General features: G+C 38.5%; 1 protein-coding gene and 1 long non-coding RNA gene across 4 annotated transcripts in view; one reads left to right on the top strand and one right to left on the bottom strand.

Moving 5' to 3' along the window:
* LOC127443757 (uncharacterized) overlaps positions 1–19,898 on the top strand; it is a 600,892-nt gene that overhangs the window by 135,351 nt on the left and 445,643 nt on the right. The gene's annotated exons all lie outside the window — the stretch shown is intronic.
* The window catches only part of lonrf2 (LON peptidase N-terminal domain and ring finger 2), a 76,514-nt gene that overhangs the window by 7,581 nt on the left and 49,035 nt on the right, over positions 1–19,898 (bottom strand). The gene's annotated exons all lie outside the window — the stretch shown is intronic.

Raw genomic sequence — 19,898 nt, 5'->3', positions numbered from 1 at the left:
GCCAGGTCAGCATATTTGAGCAAACTCAATAGAAAATAACCACAACAATCCTAGGTGTTTATTCAGTGCTGTGGCTAAATTGGTTAGGAATAAAGCCTCAACAGAACCAGATACTCCGTCACAGCACAAGAGTAAAGACTTAATGAATTTCTTTACTGATAAAAATGAAATAATCAGAAATAAAATTGGAATTATGCAATCGTGTCACAGTACCTCAGAAAATAGTGTCTCATAATTTTCCTCACGTGCAACTTCAATCCTTCGCTGTCATAGGTCATGAAGAGCTAACTAAACTTATCGAAACATCAAAAGCCACAACATGTATGTTAGATCCAATACCAACCAAGCTCTTAAAAGAGGTATTCCCTGTAATCTCAGAACATCTTTTTAATATTAACTCCTCGCTATCCTTAGGAAATGTCCCAAGAAACTTTAAAATGGCAGTTATCAAACCACTTATTAAGAAGCCACAACTTGATCCTGGAGAACTGGCTAATTATTAGGGATGCACCGATCCGATACCTGGATCGGTATCGGCTCTGATACTGACGTTTTTAAATGGATCGGGTATCGGTCCGACAAGCCCGATCCAAATCCGATACTGTGTGTTAGTCATGTTCGTTACTGTCAAGCTAAAAAAATGACAAAAGAACCATAAAAACACAAAGTAGTTCGTACGACTCGTGCATTTTATTCAAAGCCACTTGAAGACATGCGATGGCTCTGTGAATCACAAAAGGCTGTGTTTAATAAGTAAATATATAAAATGCATGCGCAGCTCCATCGCGTTAGTGAATACACACACGCTCGTGGCTATTTTTAGCATTCACAGCTGTGCGCAATATTTGAGCACTACTCACAAACAGCATCTCAGATGTAGATGCTCAAAAGTTCGGTTCACCTATAACATGCATTTAGAATGGCACTGGAGGTGCTTTTTTTTTTTTTTTTTTTTTTTTTACCAGAATTTTGAATAAGAAGCGAATTAAACTACTGTGAACTTGCCTACAAACAGACACATACTCCTGGAGAGTTCAGAATGTCAGAATAAAAGCGTGAGGGTTCAAAAGTTAAAGGTGCACGATTGAGATATATTACTATATATTACTATTATAATATATTATTATTATTATCATTTGTTTACAAATTATAATAATATTTAAGTTGAATGGGTTCCAAAAAATAACTGTGTGAATGAAAATTGAGCTGATATCTTACAACTAAACTGAAAAAAAAAAAAAAAAAAAAAAAGATCTGAAGTCCAGATATAAGTTGAATTTTTTTTTTGCAAAAAACAAAACAAAAAAACAAAACAACAAACGGCTTCTTTTCTACTGATGACTTATACTGGAATTACTGTTAATATTGCAGCTACATTATCCAGTATACTAGTTAACAATAAAGTTTTTCTTAATAAGCTATACATTTATATTGAAATAATGTGTAGTTAGAGGTTTGTGTTTTTTACATATTAAAGAGTACTCCCAATTAGTTCCACACAATAATGTAAAGATATTCTAAACGGATTATGCAAAAAAACAACAACACTGGTATCGGATTGGCTGATACTGAGATTTCTGATATCGGAATCGGAAGAGAAAAAGTGGTATCAGTGCATCCCTACTAATTATAGACCGATTTCAAATCTTCCGTTTATGCTGAAAATACTAGAAAAGGTACTATCCTCCCAACTATGTTCTTTTCTACAGAGAAATAGTATATATATATATACACAATTTCAGTCAGGATTTAGGCCTCATCATAGTACAGAGACTGCACTTATCAGAGTTAGAAATGACTTGCTCTTATCGTCTGATCGTGGCTGCATTTCACTTCTAGTGCTTTTAGATCTTAGTGCTGCATTTGACACGACAGATCACGACATTCTCTTGAATAGGCTAGAAAATTATGTTGGCATTTGTGGAGTTGCATTAGCATGGTTTAGGTCCTATTTAGCAGACCACTACCACTTTGTCTATGTAAATGAAGAATTGTCAAACCAAACAAAAAGTATGGAGTGCCACAGGGATCAGTTTTAGGGCCTGTGCTTTTCTCCTTATATATGCTTCCCCTGGGAGATATTATCAGGAATTGTGGAATAAGTTTCCACTGTTATGCCGATGATACCCAACTTGATATTTCTTCAAAACCTGATGAAATTTCACAATTCTCCAAATTAGCAGTGTTTATCAATGAAATCAAAGATTGGATGGCCAGAAATTTCCTTCTACTCAATTCTGGCAAAACACAGGTACTAATTATTGGACCAAAAACCTCTAAAAACAAGCCGCTAAAATATAATTTGACTATGAATGTACTGTTAAATAGTCTTCAAATGCGAAGAAATTAGGTGTTATATTTGATACCAATCTATCCTTTGAAAATCAAATTCTAATGTTTGTAGAACAGCATTCTTCCACCTAAGAAATATTGCTAAATTACGACACATGCTCTGTTGCTGATGCTGAAAAACTAATTCATGCATTCATGACCTCTAGACTAGATTATTGTAATGCATTACTGGGAGGATGTCCAGCAAAATCAATAAATAAACTTAAATTGGTTCAAAATGCAACAACCAGAGTGCTGACTAGAACCAAGAAATATGATCATAATTTATCATTTTATCATCATACATTGGCTACCTGTTAAATTTCATATTCATTTTAAAATTCTGTTAACTACGTACAAATCTTTGAATGGTCTAGCTCCGTAGTACTTAAGTGACCTACCACACTATATTCCGTCATGTTCATTACGATCGCAAAATTCGGACCTGTTAATAGTTCCTAGAATATCAAAATCCACAAAAGGAGGTAGATCCTTTTAATATTTGGCTCCTAAACTATGGAATAGACTCCCTAACACTGTTCGAGATGCAGACACACTCAATCAGTTTAAGTCTAGACCAGGGGTTTTCAAATTGGGTGAAAGTGAGCCTCCCCCTAGAGAACTTGAAGACAGCTGTTTCAAACACGATTGTCTTTTTAAAACATATTGTGAACACATACTTTGCAACACATTTTTACCACATTCAAGCAATTGGGAAACTGTTAAAATTATCCTCCACAGTCAAAAAACAAAGTATTCTCAAAAGCCCTAAAACCAAAGAGCCAACAAAATCAGACATAGAACGAAATCAGTACGATTGACAGCTCTACTTTCTGATCACTGAGCGGATAACCCTTGACGGTCAAATAACTAAACTGGAAACATGTTCATTAACAGCCACAGGCTACTAACATTATCTCAATTGAATAAGAGCTATATTGGAGATTTTAGGCTACAACATCAACATCAGACATCAAACAACATCAGCAAGATGGACAGTGCTGTTTTGTCACAGTATAAAATGCATAAAAATCACTTCCATATAGGCCTACGTTAAGCAAAAAAAATTAAATAAATACAAATAAAAATCTGATTGCCGATTTTGCCGCTTCATTTTCATCGCCCCTACATCAGTGGGAACAATGAGTCCAACATTTTGATGTGCACAGGTGATCGATGAGGGGCTGCACGGTAGAAAGGAATACATGTAAATCGTCCTCCACCTGCAGCCTTGATCGGTATTTGCTTTTAAGCAGGGTCAAAGCGGAAAACCCGCACTCACATAAGTAAGTGGAGGTGAAGGGAATCTGCCTCCTCTCCTGTAGACTTTTGTATTGTAGACACTACAAAGCGATCAATTTTGCAACACGCATATGCATAACACGCACTTTAACACGCAAGCTAGCAGGACAGATGTGTACAGACGTGAACAGTTAATGTTTTTTTTTCCCGCACTGTGCCTCCCCTGGGGCTCTCTGGCGCCCCCTAGGGGAGGTGCGCCTCACCAATTGAAAACCTCTGGTCTAGACTAAAGACTCATCTACTTAGCCAGGCATACACCTAATTTATCCTTCAACTCACAATTAGGCTGCTTTAGTTCGGTCTGCCAGAACCAGAAACATTGATCATGATCTATAACTTCATATGCCATTGCCTGAACCTTGGATTTAGGATAGACCTCACCGAAATTACCGGCCGGTTGAACTGCGATGCACCTAACTGATCTCTGCCTGCATCACCTCGGGCTTATGATGGACTACACTTTTGAAATGGAATACACAGGCTATCAATTAATTGCCAACAAAACCCTTCATCAGCCAACTAACAAGGACAATTGCATCTGTGCATTTCTGCAGTTAATCCAGGATGGACTTCAAAGACATTAGTCAATCTTACAGTTCATACAAAATCTTTGTTTAAACACTGACCCTTAACACTTAGTTTAATAATTTTAAACCATGACTTGCACTATACATTAGTAATATTGGCATTATATTCATTATGTTAGCCAGAGGGGAACTGGCCCCCACAGTGAGCCTGGTTTCTCCCAAGGTTATTTTTCTCCATTAACCAACATCTTATGGAGTTTTGTGTTCCTTGCCACAGTCGCCTTCGGCTTGCTCTAAATTGTTCTAAAAAAAATTATTTAATTACTTATTTTTAAACACAATTCACAATCGTATTTTATCAAACTACACAATGCTAAGACATTATAGATATTACAGTTTCATTTTCTGTTAATGCATGATTTTCTGTAAAGCTGCTTTGAAACGATGTGTGTTGTGAAAGGCGCTATACAAATAAAATGACTTGACAAAAACGTGAATTAGCTTATTATAGCACCACCATGTGGTGATTAGATATACAGCTTCATGTAAAGACCCTTCTTGTGTATAATAAGTTTCATAACCATTGGCCATTCACAATCCAAAAGTTATTAGGTGCTGAAGTTTGATTGGCTGCTGGCGGCCATTTTTGTTGATTTGTTGAATCGATATTTTAAGGATATGTTAGCACTTGAACCACAGAAGGTACATTTTTAATTTAAACTTTGTCAATCAAACGAATGTGAAGTTATGACTTTTTAAACTTGTAGCACCCCATATGTCCAGAATTGTAAAAAAAAATTGCAAGCATCTTCAAAATGTCCTGTTATCTATTTATTACAGGACTATTTGGGACCATCCTGCCAAAATTGGTGTCTCTAGGACAATTTTTACTGCCCACATGCTTTTAGGGCAACAGGGCAAAAGAATAAGATTTTTTATTTTTTTCCTTTTTCACCCAATTTGGAATGCCCAATTCCCAGTGCGCTTTTTAAGTCCTCGTGGTCACGTAGTGATTCGCCTCAATCAGAGTGGCGGAGAATGAATCCCAGTTGCCTCCGCATCTGAGACCATCAAACCGTGCATCTTATCACATGGCTTGTTGAGCGCATTGCCATGGAGACATAGCGCGTGTGGAGGCCCCGCGGCATCCGTGCTCAACTCACCACGCGCCCCACCGAGAACGAACCACATTATGGCGACCACGAGGAGGTTACCCCATGTGACTCTACCTTCCCTAGCAACCGGGCCAATTTGTTTGCTTAGGAGACCTGGCTGAGTCACTCAGCAAGCCCTGGGATTCGAACTAGCGAACTCCAGGGGTGGTAGCCAGCGTCTTTTACCACTGAACTACCCAGGCCCCAAGAATAAGAAATTCTTAATAAACACAATAGGGTTCCAGCACCTTTGGTGCTTGGCCCCCTAATAATAAGAACATCAGTACAAATATAATAATAATATAAATAATAAGATAAATATAATAATTAGAACACTAACTGATACAATTGCTGTCTATGCACCTTCAATGATTGGCCCCTAAATACAGCTGCAAGCAGCAATTACGGGGCAAAGCACACCAAGATGCCGTAAGGAAGTATGATTGGACATCACTGATTTTGATTTTAAGAAAAGCGGTATAAAAAACATGAGCAGAAAAACATAAAATTGCTTATTATAGGGCCACCTTCAGTGCTTGGCCTCCTTATAATAATAAAACCAGTACAAATACAATAGGGTTCCAGCACGTTCTATGCTTGGCCCCCTAATAAGAACAACACTAACAGAATACAATACAATAGGTGCCTTCGCACCTTCGGTGCTTGGCCCTTAATAATAAGAAAACTTACAGATACAATAGGGACATGCCACTAATTTCAGGTCAAATGTGTTTGCTTTTCAGCAATAACATAAAACTCTGCCTTAAAAAGCCAAATAGCAACTGTATGCTTCATCACTACTGACAATATTTTTTATTTTATTGTCATATGAAATATTTGACTGATGTACAAGAAGGGGGGAGAGAAAAGGGGACAGAAATAAAATCAACTCAGGTCTTCTTTTTAAATGTAATTTTAGAATGGCATTGCATATATTTTATATTTAATAAAATATTTATATATTTTAAAGTGCTCTTACATTTCTTTTGAACATAACTATGTCAGAACTTTCCATTAAAGTCTTTCCATTCTTTCACTAAGCTTGGAAAGAGGTTTATTTTGTCAGAGTAATAAATAGTAAAAAATAGATACAAAATGAAAAGTGCTGTTCCTGTGTGTGTGCATTCACGTAGTGTACTGTGCTCGCATGGCCGAGCAAAAGCAAAAACTCAGGCAGCATTTTCACATAAGGTTGGCATTAACATAACTGCATGAAAATAAAACCTCATTGGATCTGCACAAATTAATAAGTAACTTTTTTTGTATTCAAAATGGTGAATTAAGACTAAAGGTAAGCAGTTTTCATCCTTCGCTTTAACATTGTTCTAACCATTTGAAAAATGAATGTAAGCATCATCTTCTTGCTGGCAATGCAGTTATCCAGTGAAGCAGTTAGTTATAAATGAGTTGTCACCTACTATTACATTTTGGTTGTCTTGATTTATTTATTGTACCATGACTATCTGTAATAACAACAACTAGACCGACTAGTATCCTATAAATGTACTATATACTGTACATACCTTGGGTTTTCTCTGTCAATGTTTTAAATCTGCTACTCAAATGTCCGTCTCTGCATAACCTAGTGACGTGACACAACAAACTCCATGAGGAGTCAGTGATGGTTTTTTATTTAACCTCTAGAGGGCGCTATTATAATGTAGAACCCTCCAGCCCTGGAGGCATTAAACAATCAAATCTGAAACGATCGGCATTGATTTTCTCTGATGCCAATATATATAATGTATGAATAAAAGCAACTATCCACACCAATTAATCGGTAAAACCGATTCATCGGTCGACCTCTAGTAAATTCATATTTCAGTTCCATTTGACGTTTATACAAAGGTTAAAAGGCATATTCCATAACCTTTTAACTTAAACATTTAACAAGCAATCATACTATAATTAATTTGAATGTTCATATTAACGGACCATGCAAAATATTAATGATTAAACAAAGTCAAATCAAAGGGTGTTTTCAGACCTGTAGCTCGTTTGATTTGTGCCAGAACAGGGGCTAAACTTTTTACAGTGTTGCATTTTCTCCTTGGTTCGGTTCGCTTTCACAAGGCAACATTTCAAATGTGAAACTGTCCCCTCATTGGTCCAAATGTTTGAATTATCTCAGGAATAATTAAACAACACCTTTATTAGACATGCAATTATATTCAATATAGTCCCCAAAAAGGTTTCCAGTATTTAATGGAAAGCTAAATCTGTGTTTTGATTATGCAGTGACGTGCTGACCCACAGATTTCTTCTCCAAATATTGACTGGTTGGTCCAATGGGTCGGATTGCATTCTAACCACAAACCCCTCCAGAGTTTGTATGAAATCTGACCAAGACTATCTCATCTGTTTTTGATCAACCATTTTAGTGTGAACAGATTGCTATTGCAGTGCTCATATATGCCTAAACCAACCAAACTAAGGGGGAAATCGTGCCAGGTGTGTAAATGCCTACAGACTCATCAAGTTTATGTATTTTGGTTAGCCAAAGGGGAACTGGCCCTCACAGTGAGCCTGGTTTCTCCCTAGTTTATTTTTCTCCATTAACCAACATCTTATGGAGTTTTGTGTTCCTTGCCACAGTCACCTACAGCTTGCTCACAGGGGTTCTAAATACAATTATTTAATTATTTAATTTGTATACACAATTTACAAATCATATTTAATCAAACTACACAATGATCACTCTAAGACTTCATAGATATTACGGTTTCATTTTTTTGTTAATGCATGATTTTCTGTAAAGCTTCTTAGAAACGATGTGTGTTGTGAAAAGCGCTATACAAATAAAAATGACTTGACTATTTTAGGGGCCAAGCAACGAAGGTGAAGGCTTTGAACTGTAAGGCCTGGAAACTAAATTGCTTTTGCTCCGATTCCTTGGTTCATTCATTCGAATGCATACAGTTGTGCTCAAAAGTTTGCATACCCTGGCAGAAATTGTGAAATTTTGCCATTGATTTTGAAAATATGACTGATCATGCAAAAAAAAAAAAAAAAAAAAAAAAACAACTGTCTTTTATTTAAGGATAGTGATCATATGAAGCCATTAATTATCACATAGTTGTTTGGCTCCTTTTTAAATCATAATGATAACAGAAATCACCCAAATGGCCCTGATCAAAAGTTTACATACCCTTGAATGTTTGGCCTTGTTACAGACACACAAGGTGACACACACAGGTTTAAATGGCAATTAAAGGTTCATTTCCCACACATGTGGCTTTTTAAATTGCAATTAGTGCCTGTGTATAAATAGTCAATGAGTTTGTTAGCTCTCACATGGATGCACTGAGCAGGCTGGATACTGAGCCATGGGGAGCAGAAAAGAACTGTCAAAAGACCTGCGTAACAAGGTAATGGAACTTTATAAAGATGGAAAAGGATATAAAAAGATATCCAAAGCCTTGAAAATGCCAGTCAGTACTGTTCAATCACTTATTAAGAAGTGGAAAATTCTGGGATCTCGATACCAAGCCAAGGTCAGGTAGACCAAGAAAGATTTCAGCCACAACTGCCAGAAGAATTGTTCAGGATACAAAGAAAAACCCACAGGTAACCTCAGGAGAAATACAGGCTGCTCTGGAAAAAGATGGTGTGGTTGTTTCAAGGAGCACAATACGACGATACTTGAACAAAAATGAGCTGCATGGTCGAGTTGCCAGAATGAAGCCTTTACTGCACCAATGCCACAAAAAAGCAGGGTTACAATATGCCCGACAACACCTTGACACGCCTCACAGCTTCTGGCACACTGTAATTTGGAGTGACGAGACCAAAATAGAGCTTTATGGTCACAACCATAAGCGCTATGTTTGGAGAGGGGTCAACAAGGCCTATAGTGAAAAGAATAACATCCCCACTGTGAAGCATGGTGGTGGCTCACTGATGTTTTGGGGGTGTGTGAGCTCTAAAGGCACGGGGAATCTCATGAAAATTGATGGCAAGATGAATGCAGCATGTTATCAGACAATACTGGCAGACAATTTGCATTCTTCTGCACGAAAGCTGCGCATGGGACGCTCTTGGACTTTCCAGCACGACAATGACCCTAAGCACAAGGCCAAGTTGACCCTCCAGTGTTTACAGCAGAAAAAGGTGAAGGTTCTGGAGTGGCCATCACAGTCTCCTGACCTTAATATCATCGAGCCACTCTGGGGAGATCTCAAACGTGGGGCCTCATAGACAACCATTACAAAAGACTGCACGCTGTCATTGATGCTTAAGGGGGCAATACACAGTATTAAGAACTAAGGGTATGCAGACTTTTGAACAGGGGTCATTTAATTTTTTTCTTTGTTGCCATGTTTTGTTTTATGATTGTGCCATTCTGTTATAACCTACAGCTGAATATGAATCCCATAAGAAATAAAAGAAATGTGTTTTGCCTGCTCACTCATGTTTTCTTTAAAAATGGTACATATATTACTAATTCTCCAAGGGTATGCAAACTTTTGAGCACAACTGTATATCCACCAGACTAAATTTTCCAGCATTTAGAATTTTTTTTGTTAACAATTTTATTGATTCAAAACATAAAAAATACAAACACAACATAAAAAATGGATTCAATTATTCACATTAAACCCCCTCCCCCCGAACATCCCCCCACCCATCACAAACACGCACTACTGTGGTCACCAACAACTAGAACATAAAAATAAATAAAAATCTATACACAAACGACATCAATAATACACATACCCAACTAAACTACAAATCTCTCTCCACAGCCCCTCCCCAAGAAACCTCCAAAAAAGCCAAATAACCCCTCCACTTCCTGACAAACAAATCCCATTTCCCAAGCCTTCTAAAAAACATCTCCTCAAATGCCACCACCTCGTCCATCTCCCCACACCACTCCCTAAATGAGGGTGCCCCAGCCGACTTCCATCCCCTAAGGATGATTTTTCTGCCAATCAGGACACAAAGTTCTGAACCCCCAACCAAAATTCTTGGATATTTACACATCCCCAAAAAAACATGTTGTGTCCCCATCTTCTGAATTTGCATCAGACAGACCCTTGCATCTCTAGATGCACTTGATGCTTTTTAGAATCCTAGCCCACACTCCCTCCTCCAATTCCAAATTTAAATCTTTCTTCCATAATCTCTTAAGACGAAGCTCCATCCCCCAGACTCTGAATTAACTGAGTAATATATTGATGCCTCATGACCTTTTCCAAAAACAGTAATCACCACTTCCAGAGTAACTGCCGCTTTAGGGGGTGTATACTACTCCCAAAAATAGTACAGAACAGGTGGCGCAGCTGTAAATACCTAAAGAACTGAGATCTAGGAATATTAAAATGTTGAACCAAATTTTCAAAGGATCTCAGCACTCCACTCTCGTATAGGTTACCGAGTGTAGTAACCCCCGTCCCAATCCACTCTGACCAACAGAAAGGGGACTTATTAATATGTAATTTATAGCCATATGCTTGAGGCAACATTTACATAAATGTCTGAATTAAACACTCTGGACACTTTTGTCCAAACCACGTGCAAATGCGAGATAAAGGGGTGTGACTTAACTTCTACGGTTAGTTTGATAGAAAGGCTTTGCAATGGCGAAATAGGGGCGAGGATTTCCTGTTCAATACAAAACCAGGGAGGGGCTCTTTCAGGTGGAAGCGACCAATGAGCCAAATGTCTGAGACCGAATGCATAATAATAAAATAAAATCTTGGGAATGCCGAGCCCACCCTTGTCAATTGGCCTATGCAACTTGTTTAAAATGTAATCTGGGACATTTACCATTCCAAATAAGGACTTTGCTATGCTAACAAATTACTTGAAATAAGAGAGGGGGACATCTACAAGGAGAGACTGTAGCAGGTAGTTGAATTTTGGAATATAATTCATTTTAATAACATTAACCTTCCCGATTATAGATAAATGTAATGAAGCCCACCTGCCCACATCACTCGAAAACCTTTTTATTAAAGGGTCGAAATTAACTAACTAAATCACACAAATTAGCAGGGAATAAAATGCCCAAATACTTAATGTCCTGTTTGGGCCACTGGAAGGCACCCAGTTGAAAAGCCGTTACTGGGCAGTACGCTGTCAGAGCCAAAGCTTCGGATTTAGACCAAATGACTCTGTAACCTGAGAATTTAGAGAAGGAATTAATAATCCTGTGGAGACATGGCACTGATCTAATGGGGTCAGAGACGAATAATAAAATATAATCTGTGTAAAGCAAAAGCTTATGCGCCACACCTCCCGCCATCACCCCTGGAAAATCATCCTCCTTTCTTATTGTGGCTGCTAATGGTTCCAGGGCAAGACAGAATTATAATGGGGAAAGAGGGCAACCCTACCGGGGGCCCCTATCCAGAGTAAAATAATCTGAAGTTAATCCATTTGTTTGTACTGTCGCTACCGGGTGTCTATAAAGTAACTTAATCCATTCAATAAAAGTATTTTCGAACCCGTATATTTCCAAAACCTTAAAAAGATAATCCCATTCTACCATATCAAATGCCTTTTCGGCGTCAAGTGAGATGACAGCGAGCGGAGTCTGATCATTCGCCACTGACCAAATGATATTGATGAAATGCCTAATGTTATCAGAAGAGCTGTGGCCCTGTATAAGAGATGTCATAACTTTACATAATCAGTTAGCCAAAATAGACAAAATTTTAACGTCTAGCTGGATCAGGGAAATTGGACGGTAACTCCTACACTCGCTTGGATCTTTGTCCTTTTAAGAATCAGACTGACCCAGGCTTGTGCCATGGTTGGCAGAAGCTTTCCATTCTTTAATGATTCCGTATAAACTTCTAACAAAAGTGGAGCCAGTTCTGTAGCATAAGATCTAAAAAATTCAGCAGCAAAGCCATCTGGCCCCGGAGACTTGCCTGTAGGTAAGGCCTTAATTTCCTCGCCAAGCTTCTACAAGGTTATCTCAGAATCAAGAGAATTTGTTTGCTCAGTTATCAGTTTAGGGAGATCTAATGGTTCCACAAAGTTTCTAATATATTCATCAGTAGACGAAGACGTGGAACTATAAAGATCAAGGTAGAATTCTTTAAAAGCATTATTAATACCAATGGCCGAGGTAAAAATTTCACCACCAGCAGATTTCACTGAGGGAATGGTAGAAAAACACTCTCTCTGCTTTATATATCTAGCCAAAAGGTTCCCTACTTTGTCCCTCGCCTCAATATGACTGTCTTGCCCTAAATAACCAAAACTCCACCTTCTGCGACAAAATAGCATTATATCTGTATTTCAATCGGGTCAATTCTCTGAGGCCATCAGATGACATTCGGCACTTCAGCTCTGTCTCTGTACTTTTATATTCTCTTCCAACTCCACGAGTTCTCGTGCTTTGGATTTTCTGATGAATGAAGCATACTGTATGATCCGACCCCTAAGAACTGCCTTAAGTGCCTCCTAAGCCACGCCCACAGAGGATACCGAGGACAAGTTGGTCTCCATATAAACATTGATTTCAGACTTTAACATTAGTTGGAAATCAGGATTTTGCAAAAGGGATATATTAAAGCGCCAACTATATGATTTCTTTATCTCCATATGTGACAACACCTCAAAACTCACTAGGGCATGATCTAAGACTAAAATGTTTCCAATTGAGCAATCAACAACAGATGAAATGAGGGACTTAGATATATATATATATAAAAAAAAAATCTATTCTAGAATAAATCTTATGAACTGATGAAAAAAATGAGTAGTCCCTACCAGATGGGTTTAAATGTCTCCAAATATCCGTAAGACCAAGATTTTTACACATCCTGAGAAGTGTCAATGTTGCTCTAGGGGGCTTGCACACATTTGCTTCACTATGTTCAAGGACTGAATCCATCAACAGATTGAAGTCTCCTCCCAATATTACATCATGAGGTGTGCAAGCAGCTTGCAACATCCCTTCAAGATCTATAAAAAAGCCCTGATCATCAGTGTTAGGTGCGTAAATATTAGCCAAAATCAACCTTTGCCCCTGAATTTCTGCTAAAACAATAATGACTCTTCCTAATTTATCTTTAATTTGTTTGAGACATTTGAATTGTAGATGTTAACTTGTAATGACTCCCCTGCTCTTACTTGAGCCAGCACTAAAGAAAACATGCCCACCCCATATCTTCCCAAATTTTTCAGCTTCCTGCGGGGAAAGATGCATTTCTTGAAGAAACACTATATCATGTTTCTTACGTTTAAGAAAAGAAATAACATTCCTTCTTTTTATGGGGTGCCCCAACCCATTCACATTCCACGTGGAGAGAGACAATCCATTCATATTAACATTTGACATTTTGACATATTAGAGAAATTATATTGTGTGTCAAAAATAAAATTATAAAGACCACATTCCACATTAGTGCAACAATCAACCCCCAAACTTTCCCCAGAACAGGAAAAACTGAAAAAAGAAACCCACGCATGACAGCTCCAACCGGCATCCATACCTCTAAACTCAAACAGTCCATGTACGCCTACGAGAGCCCCCACAACAACTTTGCCGTCGGATTGCTCAAGTCCGGTGCTTCTAAACAAATTTGTAATACAGAATTACACAACAGAAGATAATATATAAAACAAACTCCAGCCCATAAGCGGAATAAACACAAATTTGTAGATTCATCCACTTAACTGTCTCGAAGGTGTGTGCCTCCACAAAACAAGAGCTAGCCGCTATCGGAACCGGCACAAAAAATAAAAAATAAAAAATAAAATTCTTGTCCTGCAAGCAATATTGCACAAAACCAACTCCAGCCAACAGGAGGCATAAGCACCCAAAACGAGCAGATTCATCCACAAGCTGTCCCGAAGAAATGATACTACACAAAACAAACTCCAGCCGCTAGGCGGAACCAGCATGAAACGAAAAAGGCGCTCAGTTTCCTCGGACAGTCGAGTGTACGCTACCGGTCAAAAGTTTTGAAACACTTATTCTTTATTATAATTTTTTTTTTTTTTTTCACATTTTAGAATAATAGTAAAGTCATCAAAACTATGGAATAACATAAATGGAACTATGGGAATTATGTTGTGACTAAACAAAATCCAAAATAAATCAAAACTGTGTTATATTTTAGCATCTTCAAAGTACTCACCTAGAATTTTCAGAAATGTACTCTTGACATTTTCTCAACCAACTTCTTGAGGTATCACCCTGGGATACTTTTTAAACAGTATTGATGGAGTTCCCAACTATATGCTGGGCACTTATTGGCTGCTTTTCTTTATTATTTGGTCCACGTCATCAATTTCAAAAACTTTTTTTTTTAAATTAAATTTTAGATTTATAATGAAATAAATTAATATGGTGGCACAATTATATTTTTGTCTACAAAACTAATTTCAAACATTTTGCCTTCAGATCAAAAGATTTTTAAGATCATGAGAAACATTTTGGTAAAGTGTTTCAAAACTTTTGACCGGTAGTGTATGTTCAGTGAGACAGGTCCACTAGGTGGCAACATGAAAATCACCAAATTACTTACTCACTCCAATGTCTTTATGTAGGCCAATGCTTGCTGTGGGCATGTAAATATTTTACGGCCATCCTTAGTGTCTATTCTCAGTTTGGCCGGAAACAGAGCAAAAGCGACCTCCCATTGATGTAAGAGATTCTTGCATTCCCTGAATCTATCATGTTTATCTCTTGTCGAATTCGCAAAGTCTGGGAACAAGAAAATGCTGTGATTCTTCCAAAAAGCTTTCCTTTGCTCCTCGCCTCACGCAACAAGGAGATCTTTATCGGACGATCTCAGAAATTTGGCCAGAATTGATCGGGACCGGTCTCCCTCTGCGAGCCGGGACTCCTGTGAGCTCACTCGATTTCCACCTTATGGCCTGTTATGTCGAGCTTACTCAGGAGGAGCCCGTCTAGGAATTTCACCATATCTCGGCCTTCTTCATGCTCAGGAATTCCAACAATTCAGACATTGTTTTGCCAGCTACGATTCTCAAGGTCTTCCAATTTTTCCAAAACACATTCCAAATCTCCCTTGGTCGCTAGCGGATTAGCAGCTAATCACCTCTCCGATAACTCCAGATAATCGATCCGTCTCTCGACGTCCGACAATCTTGTATCCAACTCAGAGAATTTCGTCTCCATGGAAGTGATCGATCGACGTATTACAGCAAGATCCTCCAAGTCTGCAACATCCATTGTCAGCACTGCGACACATTCATCAATTTACGTCAGATTTCTTTGTTCACCGTCCCAATTGAGTCCAGGGCTTTCGGCCTGCCGCTGAGGGGAATCAGCTTGAGCACGTAAGTGTCTTTTAATATCTCCAGAGCCCGAAGATTTAGAATTCTTTGACATATTGTCTTCTTCGATCAGTTAAGAATCAGAGTGTATGGGTAGCTCAGTGAGTAAAGACACTAACTACCACCCCTGGAGTTTGCGAGTTTGAATCCTAGGATGCGCTGAGTGACTCCAGCCAGCTCTCCTAAGCAACCAAATTGGCCCAGTTGCTAGGGAGGGTAGAGTCACATGGGGTAACCTCCTCGTGGTCGCTATAATGTGGTTCGCTCTCAGTGGGGCACGTGGTGAGTTGTGCGTGGATGCCGCAGTGGATGGCGTGAAGCCTCCACATGCGCTATGTCTCCGCGGTTGTGTGCTCAACAAGCCACATGATAAGATGCACGGGTTGACGGTCTCAGACGTGGAGGCAACTGAGATTCGTCCCCTGCCACCCAGATAGAGGCGAGTTACTACGCCACAATGAGGACTTAGAGTGCATTGGGAATTGGGCATTTCAAATTGGGGAGAAAAAGGGAGAAAAAAAAAAAACAAACAAAAAAGAACTAGCAAAGTGCGCAGAGCTCGCCGATAGCATGTCCGCCCCTCGCATGGCTTCACGTGACTCCCCCAGCATTTAGAACTTTTACGAAAACTGTTACTCCTTGTACAGTTGTTTTTTTTATTTTTTATTTTTATATATATATATACACATTTTACTTAGATGATCTTAAGACCGAGCCACACAAAATGTATCACCTTGGTTCGTTATCTTGCCTGTCTGGAATTTTGAATTTTAACCAAAAACTTTTTTTTGCTACTTGGCCTACAAATCCTGTCCAGTCTCCACCAAATTTCACTATTGATCTTCAGACCAAGCCGCACAATAGTTATCATTTGAATTTTTTATATTTCAAACAGTTGCCAAGAAATGGCCTTATGTATGTGATGGCCAGGAAACCAAACAGGAAGTGAGGCTGTATCTTAATGCTTTGAGCTATTGATTTGAAACTTTGTACATGTTATCACCACCATGCATTGAAGCTACTTGAGCAGTTTAGAGCCACTTACTGGTCAAAAGTTATAGGCAATTGTATGGTGTTACAAGTAATTGTTCCTATTGCTTTTAAACTGCAAAAATAATCATCGGGGCAAATATTATACTATTCATTTCACTTATGATGGATCTGCCATTGTTGTGCTTGGTTGCGTAATTTGCTGCTTGCAGCTTTATTTATTGTTTTACAGCTCACTCCATGTTTAAAGTCATTTTAAGTTAATTTTGATTGACATAACTAAAAGTGGTGTTGTCTAAGTTAGTTATTTACTCTGCAATTAATCTGTCTACTTCCTTCGGTTTGCACCATTCATAGCAATCTCCACAGATTATTAGAGGCAGGCATTATAGCACTGACAGACTGACAGGGTAAGAAGCCAATCACAGCGAAGTGGAGGAATTGCCTCCTCACGTGACTATTTGCCTGTGTTTCGTCATTACTCCCCATCAAACTCTTGCCATGCTTTAGCTTCCTAATGAGAACACAATGAGCACAAGAGACAGTGTTATTTTAGAAATATGAGTGCAATACACAATATTTTGTGATATTTGGTTATACTTTTGTACAGTCAATTATTTTCTCATTTAAATTTTTTGAGGCAAAGCCACTGGTCTGTTATGATAAAGCAGATCCTTAGGAGTTATGATGATTAAGATAAGTGTGGACATTTCTGTAGCACCTGATTCACTACAAAATGCAAGACGGCTTTGCTCAATCTGAAAGAGTGAGTCATTGTTTTGAATAACGTAAAGTCCTTCACAGTTACGTTTAGTTTAAATTGCAGCCAGCAAAGCCACACACACACACACACACACACACACACACACACACACACACACACCTGCTACTTTTCATGCACAGAGCCTGTGTTCAGCCAGGGAAACTGAGAAGCGATCTCAATACAGAGTCTGACCGCTTTTTCACTAACTTTAGAACAGAACAATGATCTAACTGACCAAGTTATTACATAACCAGCCCACAAACAATCACAGTGCATCTTGGACTTTGCCAAATATCAGGCTGGAGCTAGGGATACATGATATATCGATGGATATATCACTATCTGCTGATAACTGTGAATTTTTTTTTGTTATCGTTATCGGTCCGATAAATTAGGTTGATATATTAAAGCTGATAAGTTATGGCTTATTCCTTCTGGTTAAACTATTTCAGGTGCATGCTACTCGCCATGAGGGTTTTGATCAGTGCCATCAGCATGATGTGACACATCAGCAGCACATAGCAGACCCTGCGCACAAAGAGTTTATGCAGAATCATTTAGCAAGTCAGTCCACTCGGTGGGTATCTTTGGAACACTCTCTGGCAGGCTGGGCAGCTAATTTTCTATGTAAACTAATGGCATACAAGTGCAGCTTCTATCCTTGTCTGTCTCTTTCTTCTGTGCTAGCATCTTTACTACTCCAGCCACTTGGCAGTGTGATACTGAAAATATTGTTGACATTTTTATTTTGACAAATTCCTTCTGTTCCTCATGTGTGAGTCGCATTGTATAAAACTGTCTGCTAAATGACTAAATGTAAATTAATCTCACCACATCTTACAGTTACAACTGAGTCCACTGGGGGACACTGCGCATACACGTGTTGTTGAGGTGTTGGATGAAAGATGATATGGTGTCTGTGCTTTCAAACAAAGACAAATATGGCAATACTTTTAATATTTTGATTCTTACTGAATTATACTCTATTGGTATTTGGTTCTTGATGTGAGTCAATGGACGAGGATTTGTTTTTATGTTGGATCAAATGCAGAGCGGTACGTGAAGCTTATCAGACCAGTATGTATGTGCATTAAGTCTCTGAACACAGACAGAGCGAATTTTATAAAAAGCCAACTTTCACCACTTGTTTTTCTGAATAAGACTGGTTTCATATTCCATTTTTATTAATGCATATTGTTCAATTACATTTTTTCCACCATAAGAAAAGCATAGTTTGTTAAAGTCATCTTATTTTGAAACAGTTCTTGGTAACGTCTGAATAAAAGAAAATATTGATTTCACGTAAGTGTCTTGATATTATTAACTTTTTAATTTACGAGTAAACAATTACTCGTTTTTTTTTGTGGGTTACAGGTATCTCGACTACAAAACTACTTGAAAATGCCCATCCCTAATTTATATCCAAATTAAGATTTATCGGACAACATATCGGTTATCAGCCTTCAAAAATAAAGAATCATTGATTATCAGTATCGGCCAAAATTTCCATATCTGTGCATCCCTAGGAGCTGTTGAATGGAATGGAAGTATGAATGGAAGCGAGTAAATATATCATAATTTATCAATGTTTTGAATCACAATACACTAGGCATAAAGAATAAAGTACACTTACTCATGCTCTACATCCCAATAATCCTCAGAAAAATATCTGCATTAAAAATCTGAATAAACTCCAGTGACTTTCCTCACATCCCTATGCCCTATTCCCTTCGAATACGATCACCCTCCACTGTGAGAGCTTCAGAGGGCTGAAAGGTGATAACGGTCATTCAAAACTCACTTTTTAAGTGATTCTTATTGGAAATTGTGTTTGGAATGCTACAGCATGGATTGTGCTCTCTTCAGAGTGCCCTGGGAAGGCATCATCTGTGCCAGTTAGAACACAATTTGATCATTGGACTAAAAGCATTTATTGAAACCAAGAGAGCAAAAATGCCTCGTTCTCTACTTCCGTGTCTTCCCTACGTCACTAAGGGGCTTATTTATTCATGACCGCCTCTACAGCAACATCAACGCCTACTTCAATAATTGCACCCTTGGCTCCGCCCACTGGTGCTCCGTTCGTAAACAGAGAGAGCAGGACAGACAGGCCTAGTGTGGCCTACTATTCCTGAACGTCAAAGGGGACCCATGTGGAATATTTTGAATTATCTTTGTATATAAACATGCACTAGACAGACCATCTTAGACCATTGTCATGTATCTCACCTCACTTTTAAAAGATGCAGTGTCAAGTTACAACTCTGAAAAGGAGACCCCATTCTGTTTCATTCAGCTGCTGTGCATCTTGTTATTTTGAGCACATACCCACCCTGGACATGTTCGTGTGCCCATCTGTGCTATTTTTAATTGTTGGTGTATGTAAACGTACACTAGATGGACATCTTTGACCGTTTTGATGCGTTTCAGACGATGTGCGCCTGTGCAGGATGATACTATATGTGTGTGTGTCTTGTTCATCGTGCTTTGTACTATGCATATGCAGATTGTTCTGGCTCATATTAGCGTGGATTGCTTGTGAACCAGTCATAATACTATTCAAGCTTT

The sequence above is a fragment of the Myxocyprinus asiaticus genome, chromosome 7 (assembly GCF_019703515.2).
Source record: "Myxocyprinus asiaticus isolate MX2 ecotype Aquarium Trade chromosome 7, UBuf_Myxa_2, whole genome shotgun sequence".
Taxonomy (NCBI): domain Eukaryota; kingdom Metazoa; phylum Chordata; class Actinopteri; order Cypriniformes; family Catostomidae; genus Myxocyprinus; species Myxocyprinus asiaticus.
This window is presented reverse-complemented; position numbering and strand designations above follow the sequence as displayed.